Below are 13,994 nucleotides of genomic sequence, written 5' to 3'. Positions count from 1 at the left end.
CTCAGCAGAGGGAAGCATGTTTGAGTTGTTCAGGATGACCCTCTGACTGCAGGCCCCTAATACAGGTTAAGGAGTGTGGCCGAGCAGTTTGTAGAATTACCTTTGAATATTTTATCACACCATGACCTTGTTGTCTTATAAAAATGAGCAATAAGAAGAGAAATCGAAATGTTATTTACAACAAGAAGGTAAGTTCTCACATGCTTGACAAAATTGAAACAAAGAAATCACCGGTGCACTACAAGGAGTTTTAAACTTGTGGACTTCATGTTCAAGTGCAATGTATAGGAAGAAATTGCAAGAATGTGAATGAGGTGCCAGAATAATCTTAAGGTCTCTAAAACGGTAATCACCTTAGAAAATCTATGTCGATTATGTACTTTCTCATATTTAACTTTTGAACATTTTTTCAGAAATGGTGATGTGTGAAAGCAGGAGAGTGCCTGTATAAACCAAGGTAAAATAAGCAGGATACAGGAGGCCCCAGCTTTAACATATTCACGAAGGTATGTGTATGAAATAGACATTGAAAAAAAATCTATTCTTAGACATACACCCTGCCGGCTCTGAGAAAGTATTAACTCTGTGGATTAAGAGTTTGAATCATTTCAAATTATAATTGTCTAAACCCTTAAAGATATTTCCATTGTGAAGAAAAAAAAAATATGAGGGTTCTAGAACTTTCCAGGACCTGGGGCCACTGTGTGGGCACAAGCCCCAGACGCTGGGCCTCAGGAGACCTCTGTCCTCTCCTTGATCCTCCTTCAGGCTGACGTGTGGTCTCGTGCCTGCCACACCATCCCTCTGGGCCTTCCGTCTTGATCCCAAAAATTAGGAGGTTGACACATAGCCACATGGTGGCCCTTTAGAGATCCTTGCAATGAACTGAGGGCTCATCCCACAGTCCAGGGCAGAGCAGGGCACCCACCAGACAGGTGCGCCGCCCAGAGAGCTATCAATAGACACAGGAGCTAAAATAAACCCTGTCTCAACGAAGTGGTGCATCATGAACAAGACTAATTGACTCTTCTGTTTAATCAAGAGAGAGCCTGCCCCAAAGGCAGCCTGGCCACAGAGCTCACAAAGTTCGGAGAGAAAAGAGTGAAGCCGGCATTGCCCCACGTGGGAGGGCGGCGTGAGCCTGGCAGCAACCCGAGGGGACAAAACAGCCCGCACGGAAGACCCAAGGGCAGAAGGAAGCTGCTCCCAGGTTACTGCTGTGCAGGGAGATAACTTGTGTTCTCTAACATTTCCAGTACTTATTCTGTTCTTCTAGCAAACAAAAAGTATTTCCTAAATTCAAGCGGTTATCAAAATAAAATGATGCTATTGCAAAGGATGAAGGTGCTGTGCTTTGTAAAGCATGTCCTCCCGGGGGCCGCGGGGATGTGCTTTGCCAGAAGGAAAGAGCATTCACTCCACTCAGACGCCTGGGTGTCCAGGGGACGTGTGTAATCTGTGCTTACGGCTGGCGCAGCCCTTCTGGTCACTCGAGTTCCGGTTCTCAGCTGTGCTGAAAAGACCTTCCCAGCCCTCATCCTCTCCTTTGTTCCAACATGCAAGTAAACAGTGAACGTGTCCTTTGTCCTTTCCGCCCTGTGGCAGGGCAGAGATTGAGCTGTGAAGCCGCAGCGGAATTGAAGTTCTTGCTGAAACCCTCCCCTGACCCCTGGCAATGTGTCTGTGGGCTTTAGCCCTGCTTTGTACGTGTCTCCGTGAAGAGTGTCCAGGAAGAGACAGCAAGCTAAAGGCCCTGAGGTGGGGAACACACCAGCATATTCTAGAAACACAACAAAATCCAGGAATGAGGTCAGAGCAACAAGGAAGACCAGGACTTACAGGGCTTAGGATTCATGGTAAGGTCTTGGGGTTTATTCTGTAATGAGAAGGAACCTGCTGATTAAAGACAGTGGAATGCCATGAGCTAATGTAAGGTTTTGTGTCAGTCCCTCTGCTTATTGGTAGGAAACAGCCTGGCTGGGGATGGAGGGAGAGCAGAGACCACTTACTGGACTGCTATATGCTTTTAGGCGAGCAATGAAGATGAGCCATGTGGATTGAAGACATCGTTTGCACCTATTACTGTCAGGAATGGATGGGTTTGGGGTATGAGGGAAAGATAGCCGTGAGTTAAGGAGGGCACCAAGATTTTAGCTTGTGTAAGTGGGTGAATGTGGTGCCGCCTGTTGAGAGGAGAAGATGAAGGGGGCTGAGGAAGACAGCAGGCTAAGGATAAACCTGGGAAATGCCCTCCCACTCCCTTCACAGAATCAGCAAAGTCTCCTGAGACTCAGAAAGCTATACCAGTTTTTTTGTTGTTGTTGTTTGTTTAGGAACCCTATGAAAGGTATTTGGTTAACACGAAGGGGGACTGAGTCTATTGGTCACCGAGATCCAATTCCCTTTATATCACTCACCACACAGCACACCAATGCACAGAGAGTACCAGTAGAAGTGGTGTCTTCTAAATGAGACATTTGTCCTCTGCTCTGTGTTCAACAGCCCACTGTACACTGAGGATTCCATTGATTGGGATATAACTTAACATTTACACTCCACCCAGTTGGGTCTACCTTCTACTCGTCATGGTCTGGCCCCTACTGGAAGCTCCATTAGAAGATACAGGAGAGGCAATTTTGAACGATAAATCCTGAATGTCTGAACTGTCCACTACTTCCAAACACTCCACTAAACTATTTTATGGTTTATTCAATGTCACCTCAGTATATTGAGTTCTGTAAGTGATCCTGTTCCACCCCCTCCCCAAGGGTTTTATTTGGATTATAAAACTATACACAGTCTGAAGTTCTATGCCAGAAATGGGTTTATACATCCACAAATTACCCCCATCTCCTGTGAGTATAACACTATGCTGCTTAGCCTTTACACAAAGTAACACACACACACACACACACACACATTCATACCCCAGAGCAGTGGTCGGCAAACTACGGCTCTGGAGCCACATGCGGCTCTTTGGTCCCTTGAGTTTTTAGCAAAGGCCAGCTTAGGAGTACCCTAATTAAGTTAATAATAATGTACTTAATGTTTAAGTTTAAAAAATTTGGCTCTTAAAAGAAATTTCAATGGTTGTATTGTTGATATTTGGCTCTGTTGACTGAGTTTGCTGACCACTGCCCCAGAGTACTTGCTCAGTGAGTCAAGGTGTAGATTATTAGCGCAAGAAGGGCCTTTGATGATGATATAGCTCAGCCTCCCCATTGTATAATAGGTGGGAAACCCACAGAGGATGAAGGGAGGGGAAGCAATGCTAACATTTCCTCCAAACTGACTTGCAGACTCACAGTTCACACAGGTCTTTGTCATGGAGGTCTCCTCTCTCCAGTCGTCAAACTTCCTGAGGTGAAACTCACCACAAGGCCAAGTCGGAGGCCTCCAGGGAAGCCACCACTCCGGGGTCACAGGAGACGCCCCTGTTTGAACACTAGCCCTGGAAATCTCTCAGAAAGTACCCCCTCTGCTGCAGCTCAGCCCCCGAGTAGCATCTCCTCTCTCCTGCTGGGGATTAGCTGTTCTGCATGGTGGGCAGGAAATGAGTTCTTTGCTGTTTATTGTGGCCAAATCCTGAAATGAAGTCAACATAGCAGTTAAGGCTGGATAAACTGACGTCTCTTCATTAATTCATGAGGCACTTCACAGTCCACCACTGTCCGGCCGAGATTGACGGGAGCCGAAAAGGGAGTGCAAGTTAAATTAGGTCTGATAACTTCTGCTTAGCCGGCCTGTCAGGGACCAGGAAGAGTCAGCATCTATGATTTATTCCTATGTTAACCTCAACACGCACACGCATACGCACACGTGCTGGTGTGGAGAGACGGCACTGGACTGCATTTCAGACGCGATCCAAACAATTTGCAGAGTGAAATCAGAGAAAGGTCAGCAGTGATGGGCCACCGGAGAAAACTCATTATTCCTTTTTTATTCCTTCATGCTTTCATTCATTTGTTCACTCTGCCTTTCCGCTTCTGTACTTCTTACAATGGTTTGTGCTGGACAGGAAGAGGATGCCGGAGGGGAGGGGGGGACCTCAATGAACTCATTTCTAGGCAAACAGGCAGATGATAATTTATCTGTATTTGAAGCAATTTCAAATGTCTCCAGCTCTGCTTCTCACAGGCCAAGTTGGCCTTTTGCAAACTTGTTCCTTTTCTCTCGTCTCATCTTCCCCACGAGCAGAAGGTAAAATTGGAGTGTTCGAGAACCCGAACAGCCACCACTGACAGATGTGTTAGTACTGGGCACTGACACTGAGTCCTTTACATGAATTGTCTTACTTCACCTCACCACAAGTCTCTGACCTGGGTACGATTCCTTTGCTCTTTCCATACCAAACTCTGAGGCTCAGAGAAGTTACACACCCTGCCCAAAGCCGCCAGGCTACAAAACAGGGGGGCTAAGCCCCCTGGTCTGGCTTCAGAGTCCGTGTTCTTAACCACCCCCAATCCTGGGCATAGTCCTCACACACTGGCATCACTGGCGCTGTCTCTGGACCGCTCTGGGTCACAGTGGTCCCTCCCTGGACTCTCTGGTTCGCAAGCCAGTTTAATTTCCAGTTGATAATAATTAACGATGGAATGGTCATGAGTCACAGAGAAGAGTCCCTTATTAAGATGGAGAGATTAGGGGAGACACAAGCTCAGTGCAGTGGGTGGGAAAATCCGGAAGTCAGTTCTAGACATTTTTCTGGAGCAATTTGACAAGACCGGGATTATCTCTTCTTTGACGGTATTATTGAACACAGCTGTCAAGCCATCTGGAACTGGGGCTTTTTGGAAAGGTGATGATAATTCCATTTGTTTCTTTAAGGGTTATGATTTTAAGACCTTAGGCCACTTTCAGCATGTTTATATTTTTCCCAAAACTTTATCTAGTTCATCTAAGTATCCAGTTTATGAGTGTATAGCTGTCCCCACCCTCTCTCTGCTTTGTTGATTCACATTCTCTCCCCCTTTCCCTCTTCTATCAGTCTTCCCAGAGGCAGTTCTATTTTGTTAGTCTTTCTAAAGCACACTTTCCATTTTGTTGAATTCCCATTTGTTTTTATTCTCTAGATTTATTTTTTTCCTTTATGTTCTTCCTTCTTCTTTATTTGGGTTTACTCTGTTTCTCTCTTTTAAACTTTACAAGTTGAAAGCTTAACTCTTTTGCTTGCATTCTTTCTTAATTCCTATTATATTTAAAGCTATAAATTTACCTCTGGTACTGCCTTATGTATGATCCACAAAATTTGACATAGGGTACTTTCATTGTCATTCATATCAATAAGTTTTTAATAGTTTCTCCTTGATTTCTTCTATAACCCAATGATGTTTGGTAGTATTTTTTTAATTTCTAGACATACAGAATTATAAATTTTAATTTAATTGCATCATTGTCAGAAACATTGTGTTGTATACATAATGTTGATTCTTTTAAATTTACTAAAGCTTCTTTTGTGGTATACCAGATAATTTGTTTGTGTTTGTTCTATTTATGTATATAAAAAAAAGGATTTTGTTTCTTGGGACAGGTACATATAATGACTATAATGTTCTATATCTCATTATTTTTATTGCTCAACTTCTAGTTTTTGAGAGGGTAATTAAAATCCTCAACTATGATATTTTTATTTGTTATGTCATCCTAGATCTGTCAATTGTTACTTTATGTATTTTGATGTTATATTGTCAGGGATGTACATGTTCATGATTATATTTTTTGATATATTATTTGTTTTAGCCATATATCTTCATCTTCCCCTCATAATATGTATGCCTTAAACTATTATTTCTTTCATGCTAAAATTTCTATCTTGGCTTATGTTTGGTAAATCATTTCCTATTTATCCTTTCTGTATTGTTTTGTTTTTAATATGTATTTGTAGGCAATCCATTGCTTGTTTTTTGTTTTTTGTTTTTATGGTTTTTTTGTTTGTTTGTTTTTTAGTTCTTATCTTCTGTTTAATTGTTCATGCTGTTACAGATATTCTCCCTTTCTCCCCTTTTGCATCTTTTGACCCTACCCCCACCAGCCCCTACGGCTTCACCACATTATTGTCTGTGTCCGTGGGTATGCATATATATGTATATAAGTACTTTGGTTGCTCTCTTTCCTTCCTCCCACCCTTACCTCTGAAATCTGTCAGACTGTTCCATTAACCCTTTCCCTGGTCCTATTTTGTTCCTCAGCTTATTTTGTTCTTTAGATTCTGCATATATGATAAATGAGATCATGTGATATTTGTCTTTCCCTGACTGGCTTATTTCACTTAGCATAATAATCTCTAGGTCCACCCATGCTGTTGCAAAGGGTAAGAGTTATATTTTAATTTAGTTAGAGAGTCTATATTTTTATGAATTTAAACTATTTATATTTATGTAATTTCTCCTACATTAATATTTATTCCTGCCTTTTTTACATTTATAATTTTCCATATCTTCTTTTTATTTTCTTCCCTTACTCTCCTATATTCTGTTGAGTAGATGGAATTTTCTTCTGGTTTGAAAATTATACATTCTACATTTATTCTTCTAGTAGCTTTCCATAAGTTATTAAGAAAAATAAATTTTCCCCTGTCGATTTCTTAAGTTCTCAATTTGTATTTGTTCCTCCAGTGAGAACAGAAGGATTAAAGAAAGGAATTAAATAAGGGAGCAAGAGGTGAACAAGGAATAGAAAAAAGAGAGAAACAGGTAAGTAAAAAAAAAAGAAAGAAAGAGCTGGCGTCTGAGGAACTAAACCAGGAGTCCTGCACCTCCAGCGCACCTGCACTCAGACAGTGCGAGCTGTAGGCTCCATTCCCTCCTTTTGTGCAGCGTCCCCAGGTCACTCCTGACTTCCCCTTGTCTGGGAAACATTACACATCATTGCATGATTATTTACCATTATTTACCACGATTATTTACCATTATTGCGGCCGAGGCCCTCTTTCAGGCCGGGGGCACAGCAGTGAACCAGTGGCCTCCTCCTTGCCCACCTATAGCCCATGGTTGAGATGAATAGTTTAAAAAGCAATTACAACAGAGCAGGGAAGTACAGGGCACTTGGGGAGCATCCAGCAAAGGAAACCCCACCGAAGTGATTATCTAAGCTGATAAGAAGGCTATAGCTCCTTCATCAATGGGTGCCAAGGGCAGAGGCTGGCCTTAACTACTGCCCACCTGCTGGCCACTGGTCCTCTGCATTCCATGGAGCTGTGGGCTGAACACACCCAGACTGTGGTCAAGGCTGCGGTGCTAGCACTTGGCCCAGAGCCCAGGCTCTCTCTGTACACGTGTCCAGAATTCACAAGGTCCCCACCCTGTCCCATCTCCTAGGCCATATCAAGGGAACTGCAAACTGATGTCAATGTGACCACTAGTTCCTGAGTTTACCACCATTCTACCTCACCAATCTGCTCTGGGTCTGTCTTAATTTTCTTTTATGCACAATCACACGCACTAGTTTAGACAGATCAAGGCAGGAGTCTGACTTGGGAAATCTTTGAAAGAAAAACAGCCGTTATTACTGCCTCCAAAGACCAGAGTAAGTCCAGTGAGGCCCACTTCAGATGCCATTCACCCTGGCTTTAATGGGCAGATAGAAACAAAACAGTATGGAAACAGGAAAGGAGATCATGAGCTCCCGCTTTGGAGACAACCTCCTGTGCTCAAACCCCGATTGTTCTGCCTACTGTCACCGTGACCTTGGGGAAAACCTGAAATGCTCTGAGCCTCAGGCTTCTCATTTTTAAAGACATTGGTTATAGTTTCACATGGTGGTGGGGAAGATCAAACAGCACCATGCTTGTGATGCTTAGCCCAGAGCTTCACACTTAACGAAGGTCAAACAGGCAGGTGCTTACTGTTCGTGTTAGTATAAGTAATAGCATTAGCAGTAGTATCACCATATTAGTGCCTAACCTGGGGTTATTAATGAAGAAGGTAGTTTCACTGCTTCCTCAATGGATGCATGATACCTAATCTACAATATTTGCTAATCACTTCTTAGAATTGGTCCAACAAAATGCAAAAAAGCTCTTGGTCATAAAGATAAGTTTGTAATTAAGTAAGGGGAGGGTAACGGATTCTTTAGGGACTTCTGTGTTGTCCTGAAGTTTGCATCATTGCTTCACTCAAGAACCCAAGATATCTGATCTCATTCTTATTGACCTGTCCTTGTACACTCATTTATTCATCCATCATTTATTCAACAAATATCTGTTAGATGCCTACTAGAGAGACTTTGCACAAAATAGGCCTTCCATAAATGTTGAATTTTTTAAAATAATTATACAGCAGAATTTAACTGTTTTTGTATTTTATTGTGTTTGTTAAACGTCCAGTTTTACGTTGCTTAACCTCTGAAACAAACGAGCTGATCTACAGCCAATACATATGTACTTTCTAAGAATTGCTGTAGAAATATTCATTCCGTTAAACTTCCTAGATTTCGCAAAAGGTGGCAAAACCCCAACTTCCTTGCATAGTGCAATGCTATAAATAGATAAGCTCACTAAATAATTATTTACATTCCTAAAACATGACCAGCTCTCTTTTCCACCTAATCCTCAATTTTCATATACTTTACTTTTTTCATTTGTAGTGGAAATGCTCTGCAGAAATGTTAATATTTGTCAAATCGCTGTGGGTGTTTCACTTTGTGGCTAATGACTTCTGAGCGTGCAGAGCCGGATTAGAATCTGAATTTGTACAACTTTTCTCCAGATCAGAGGATCACAGAACACAGACACCCTTTGAAGGTACACCATGGGGGAGGGGGAGGGGTGAGAAATATGATGCCCATCGTTCCTGCTAAAATATTACCTGAAAAAAAATCCCTGTATGTTGAGAAACATAATAACTCTTGACTTTGATGCCTGCCTTTTGAAAATGTTGAAATCTTCAGGCTATGGAAAAACGTGTTTGAAAGCACAGAGGTAGTTAGAAGAGGAAGGCAAAAACGCCAGTGCATCCCATTCACAGTCTGACAGTCCAGGGGGACTCCACAAGGAGCATCTCCGGGGGTGGGGGGTTGGGGTGTAGGGGGAGGTGTCACCGAGCTCATGCCACCACACTCCACTTACCGGCTGTGGGGGCACAATTCACTCCATCACCCTTAAGCCAATGGCTCATCATTTAACTGTATGCATTGATGAGGTCTCGTCACATTGTCCAAGATAAAAACACAAAACCACCCAATAATTTCAGCTCATGGATACAAGTGAGAAGATACTCAGGGGTATCGTGCTGAATGGAAAAGGCCAGTCTCAAAGCTCACATACTGTACAATTCCATTGGCACAAATTCTCAAAGTGACAAAATGGCTGTGATAGAGAAGAGGTCAGTGGTGGCCAGGCTTTCAGGGTGGGGAAGGATGTGATTATGGGGAGTAATGTGAGAGTTTCTTTATGGTGATGAGACAGTTCTGTTTCCTGATTGTCTGATGGTTAATCTACACATAACATCATAGAACTACAACGCACACACAAGAGTATGTGGAAAAACTGCTGGCATCCAAATCAGGTCTGTAAGAGTATAGCACCAATACCAATTTCCTGGCTCGGACGATATTCCAGGGTAGCATCATTGTCATTGGAGGAAGCTGCCTAAAGGGGACAGGGGAACTTGGGCTCTATTTTTGCAACTTCCTGGGAGACTTAACTATTAAAAAAAAAAAAATTTAAGACATCATTGGAGCATTCTTTACCAATATGCTCTTATGGGCCAAGAAAACATATCTCTTCATGAGCACAGAGGTGTTACACATGCCTCATCTGCATTCCTGACAGCGGGGAAAGTGGAGCGCACATGGTTTTGTTGGCGGGGCCTCTTCCTGCCATTGGTGAACACGGCAGGAGTTAGGTCATAAAGGGGATTTCCCAGGGTCTTCACTGTAGGACAGAGAAGTTGGAGCAGGGAGACTTTGGAGGCCAACAGGGCCCCACTCGCCCCCGCAGCCCCGCTATGGAAGAGTCATGCCTGGAGGCGGCATGGCAGCCACAGATCCTGCATGCAGCAAGGCTCTCCCGAGGCCTCAGTCAACTGCAACATGCCCGGGAGGCCATCCAGGGGATGAGGGGTCGGGAAACCAAATGGTGTTTCTGAGCGCAGCCGGGTTGCTCAGCATGGACAGGTGTGTGGGGCCAGGTGTGTATGCAGAGAGATGTGGCCTAGTGGCTGTGAGCAAATACCTGTGGGGATGTTGTGGGAGAGAGATGTCCCCTGCACTATATCCATCTGAGAACGGGTCCTACAGTGAAAAGTAGAAGCCTAATGAAAGCAGCTTCCAACTCACATAAGGAATTGTCCAACATGCCTTCCTCAACAGGCAATAAGTCCCCAAGCACCGGGACCACTCGAGTATCAAATCACTGGCTACCTGTCGAGGATGCTACAGGGGTTCCCATCCAAGGGCCTCCTTTCCACTCCAAGGAAGTGACACCAACAGGGAGGACACTGGAGCTGGGGGACCCTGATCTAAGATATGACCCAGTGCAGCGCCCTCTCTCTTTTGCCTGACTCCACTTAGTACCTATCGGCTTTCCCAAGATCACTCACTCTTCAGTGGCTCATTGTGGCCACAAGTAACTCTCACCTCCCCAGCAGATCATCAGGCCTCCTGGGAAGGAAGAGGCTGCCTTGTCCTAGCCAATGCGGCTTATTTGCTTGAGCATCATCCTATGCACCAAAAGGTTTCAGGTTCGATTCCTGGCCAGCGTACATGTGCAGGTTGTGGGCTGGACCCCCAGTGGGGAGTGTGCAGGAGAAACACTCAATGTTTCTCTCTCACATCAGTGTTTCTCTCTCTTCCTCTCCCATCCTCTCTCTCTCTAAAGAAAAAACAAAACAAAACAAAAAAAACCAATAAAACCATATATTTTTCAAAAAGAGAGAGGCTGCCTCTACTGCTCCTTCTGCCCCCACAGAACCTGGCCACGGTGGGTGCAGCAGGGAAGCCGGGTAAACATTGAAGCGGTGAATGATGCTCAGACATGCCCGGGGCAAGAAGCCAGCCCGGCTGCCCACTCGCCGTCCCCTTGCACCGGGAGTCCATATATTTTATGACTTTGGAGTGCTTCCTGGCACGGACGCCCTGCTATGGTGATTCATTTCTCCTCTGCAGCTTTGTCAGCATGTGGCTTTGTACTTGGTTCTCAATGAACAAGCCCTCGCAGTTACGGCTCCCTAGGAAACGGCATCCTCTCTCTGTCAGGGCTTTATTTACTCGGACAGACCGTTTTATTTCAGCAAGATATTTTATTAGCTCTGAGAGCCATGAATCACTTCGAAGGTAGAGGAAAGATGACCCAACACACGCAATTTGATATGGGTTGTTGTTCTTTCTACATGAAGAACATGTCTCCTTGATGAGGCGTGAGATCAATTCCATTTCATGCAAATTGTGAAAATTGAATCACACTGACATACCCCTGCACCCACCTGCCCAGAGCTGAGAGGTTGACGCCAGCACCCACCTGGTGGCCACCGCTCAGGAAACCCTCATCAGCACCCAGCGTTGTACAGCCCGAAGCAAGGCAGCATGAGGCTCCTTGTCTGGAGCATACGTCCAAACTACACCACGGACTAAGCCATGAAGCCTGAGGGTGCTTTGAAAAAGGCGCTGTATTGCTTAGGATAGCCAGCGATCGGCAAACTCATTAATCAGCAGAGCCAAATATCAACAGTTAAATGATTGAAATTTGAGTGCGCGCTCGCAGGTGGTATTTTGTGGAAGAGCCACACTCAAGGGGCCAAAGAGCCACATGTGGTTCGCAAGCCGCAGTTTGCGGACCACTGGTAGGCTCTGCTATGCTGCAATCATACCTAAACCCTTACATCTCTGGGGCTGAACCCAACAAAAGTGCATTTCTCCCTCTCTTCAGGCTTCCAATCAGTGACCTTCCATGGTGACTCAGAACCAGCCCTGCCCCCTTTCACCTCTGTCACAGCAGAAAGAATAGAGGGACTGAGAACTCCACTCACATTTCTTTCTCTTTCTTTGCTGTGGACTTACTTTTTAGAGCAGTTTTAGATTCACAGCAAAATCGAGGAACAATCAGAGTTCCCATAAGCCCCCTGTCCCAGATGAACAGCCTCCCCTCTATCCGGATCCCCAGCCAGAGTGGTCATTTCTACAACTGATGAACCTGCAGTGACACACACATACTTGTCACTCAGAGTCCATCGTTTTCATTAGGGTTCACTCTTGGTGTTGTACATTCTGTGGGTTTGGACAAATGGATAATAACATGTTTGCATTATCGTGGCATCATTCTGGGTAGTTTCACTGCCCTAAAAGTTCCCTGTGCTCCACTTAGTCATCTCTCCTCCCCCCCCCACCCCCGCCACACCCCCCCCCAAAACCACTGATCTTTTTATTGTCTTCATATTTTTGCCTTTCCTAGAATGTCATATATTAATAGTTGGGAATCATATCATATGTAGCCTCCTCATATTTCAGTAATATACATTTAAAGTTCCTCCATGTCTCCCCATGGCTTTAAAACCCCTTTCCTTTTAGTGCTGAATAACATTCCATTGTCTGGATGTACCACGGTTTATCCATTCACCTGCTGCAAGACATTGTAGTTACTTCCAAGATAAAGCTGCTATAAACATATGTGTGCAGGTTTTTGTGTGGACATAGTTTTCAACTCCTTTGGGTAAATACCAAAGGGCATGATTGCTGGATCAGATCTTTAGAGCATGTTTAGTTTTGTAAGAAACTGCCAAACAGTTTTCCAAAGTAACTGTACCATGTTGCATTCCCTCCAGCAATGAATGAGGGTTGTGATTACCCTGTGCCCCTGTCAGCATTTGGTCTTGTCCGTGTTTTGGATTTTGGTGTGTAGTGGTATCTCGTTATTATTCTAATTTCCCTGATGACACTTGCCCGCCCAGTTTTAAATTCCCTGGCCTGAGAGTGACACTCACACCCATTGTCCAGAACTGGGCATAGGCCAGGGCCTAACTGCAAGGTCTGAGCCACCGCAGGAAGCACCTGCATGATCAGTAAGCACAGGTGTGTCTGTCACCGGGCTGACCCCCGAGGACAGCTTTCTCTGTGCCTACATGCCACCCTGACCTATCCCCCTGTCAGCTGGTGAACACTGGGATCCAGGTGTGCTCTGGCGTGAGAGCTGCACTGAGAAAGCTGCCGCACTTCTGTGACCAAAGGAGAGCTGGGGTGCACAGCACAGAAGCCTCTTCTGGAAGCCAAATGGAGGGTTAGAGGTGCTAAACCTGGGGACATCAGGCCAACTTGAGGCACACATCCGAGGGCCTGTAAGGGGCTTCTCCTCCTCTGCATTCCAAATGGAAAACACCATCCAGCAAGGAAATGCAAGGAGACAGCAGCCAGGCCTCTGCACCGCCCTGTGCTCCAGGGCCCGTTGGGGGAAAGCTGGAGGCAGCTCTTCCTGAAGCCAGCAGAGCGGGCCCTGCAGAATCCGAGAGCACTGCCACCTGGGCCCTCAGGGGGCGCTGTCTCCAGGCCCTGACCTCACTGGCTCAACACTGGCAAAGTCTCCAGAAGAAAGGCAGGCAGGGGAGTGTCCTGCATGTCATACCTCTCCCAATTAAAAAAAAGAAAGGAAGGGAGGGAGGGAGAAAGGGAGGGGAAAAGGACCCAGCAGAGTCTCCTCTGTAGCTGAACCCACAAGCCGCTGAGCTATGATGACATTATACTATTACAGGACTGACGTTACAGTACCTCCAATGCAAGAATCATTTTAGTGGACAAAGCACCTTTTTTTTAAAATTAGAAAACTGATGGGAAAATCTAGAAGTGCTACCTCCCCAAAGCTACTTTTTTAAAAACTGTCTGGAAGCCTGGAAAATATTGGGAAATTAAAAAAGAAATTGAACTTTGATGCTTTCCCCCCGTTTTATTGTTCCCTATTCCCTGAAAGCCTCCAACACTGTATTTCTCTAGCTCAGAATAAGGCTGTAGTTTTCCCTTAAAACCTGTAGTTATTCTAATTATATGTAAATCAGTTCACGGAAATAAATGTC

The sequence above is a fragment of the Pipistrellus kuhlii genome, unplaced genomic scaffold, assembly GCF_014108245.1.
Source record: "Pipistrellus kuhlii isolate mPipKuh1 unplaced genomic scaffold, mPipKuh1.p scaffold_m20_p_8, whole genome shotgun sequence".
Lineage (NCBI taxonomy): Eukaryota > Metazoa > Chordata > Mammalia > Chiroptera > Vespertilionidae > Pipistrellus > Pipistrellus kuhlii.
The sequence above is the reverse complement of the archived record's forward strand: the minus strand, read 5'-3'. Positions refer to the sequence as shown.